Source organism: Myotis lucifugus, unplaced genomic scaffold, assembly GCF_000147115.1.
Source record: "Myotis lucifugus unplaced genomic scaffold, Myoluc2.0 scaffold_9, whole genome shotgun sequence".
Classification (NCBI taxonomy): domain Eukaryota; kingdom Metazoa; phylum Chordata; class Mammalia; order Chiroptera; family Vespertilionidae; genus Myotis; species Myotis lucifugus.
Genome location: NW_005871057.1, coordinates 4,442,399 through 4,444,017, shown reverse-complemented (window position 1 = coordinate 4,444,017; position 1,619 = coordinate 4,442,399). Strand labels below are relative to the sequence as shown.

The window sequence follows — 1,619 nt, the reverse complement described above, 5'->3', positions numbered from 1 at the left end:
ATAAATAGAAACTGAAATTGATTGAAATAGAGTCAACATATAAAAAATCCACACATTCTAATATTATGAAATTAATAAACTATGGGAGGAATAATAAAATTAGATACACAATATTACATTTCTAATGAAAAAAGTGATTCAGGTAACAATCATAAATGCTTTTCTAAATGATGAGGAGTAAGGTTGATAGGAAATTGGATATTTATAGAATCAAAAATAATACCCCACAGATTATTTTCTGGTTCTAATAAAGGAAAAAACTACTTTCTAATAAAGGAATATGCTGTCACTACTACTAAACTTGCTGATCAATTTAAGTTCATTGAAAATGTGGCAACAAGATATTATACACCTTCTGATGTGAGGTATTTTGATATAGGCAGCAACACTTTTAACATATCCCTGCCAAAATCATTAATTGTGAATATTCAAATCTTTATATCTCATTTCTAATTTATAAGAAAGTACTGAAAGGAGGAAAACATTAATGCTACCAAGCAAAAGTAATCTGGAAAATGCAGAATATGGAACCTTCTGCAGAACAACTCATCTGATTGCTTTAATGAGTCTATATCATAGGGGGGAAAAGAAGGGAAAGAGAAGTTTCTTCTAGATTAAAAGAGATTAAGAGATCAGACAATCAAAGATAATGTGTGACCTGTTTATTTTGATCCTGATTCAATCAAGCTAAAAAGAAAAATACCAAAAGATGATTTGAAAATGTATGTGGTATTATATAGTATCAAGGATTTATTGTTAATTTATTTTACTGTGACAATATAATATACTAGAAGCCCAGTGTGCGAAATTGTGCAGTGCTGCCCACCCTGGTGCTCCCTGCTGTGCTTGCAGCCCCACCCACCTGTGCACCTCGCCCTCAGCCCCACCCGCCCACCTGCCAGCCGCCAGCCTTGCTGCAATTGGGGCCTGTGGTAATGCCACGTGAGCTACGAGCCCCGCCCTGCCCCACCACTGCAGCGGCTCTCGGGCCAGGGGGAGGGACCAAGAGGTGCTCCATGCACCTCCTGGTGAATCCAGTCATTGGTTGTTATGGCGTGATGTCATTATGCCATAGGCCTTTTATAATACAGATATATACTCATTAGAGAAACATAGTTATTTCAGGGTTCCTTCTACGATTTACTTTAAAATGCTTCATAAATAAAAGAATGAATGCATAAATAAAACAGTATGGCAAAATGTTTAAAATTATTCAACTTAATTAGTAGGATTTTGGGGGGTTCATTATAATCTTCAAAACTTTTGTGTATGCTCTACTCATTTCTCACTATCTCTGCTGCTAGCATCCTGATCCAGGCTACCATCCTGTTTTATGTGCATTATTGTATGGACTAGAGGCCCAGTGCATGAAATTTGTGCACTGTGAGGGGGTGTCCCTCAGCCCAGCCTGCACCCTCTCCAATCTGGGACCCCTCGGGGGATGTCTGACTGCCGGTTTAGGCCCGATCCCACAGGACTTCCAATGGACTATTTGACCTGGTCCCTCATTAACTCTCTGGTTCCCTGACTTCTCCTCCAACCTGCAGTCGGACATCCCTCTCACAATCTGGAACTGCTCACAATCTCACCTACACATGACTGCCTGATTGCCCCTAACT

At 39.3% G+C, this 1,619-nt stretch overlaps 1 protein-coding gene across 1 annotated transcript in view; it reads right to left on the bottom strand.

Moving 5' to 3' along the window:
- Positions 1-1,619, bottom strand: part of PTPRQ (protein tyrosine phosphatase, receptor type Q) — a 202,239-nt gene that overhangs the window by 45,609 nt on the left and 155,011 nt on the right. The window lies entirely within an intron of this gene.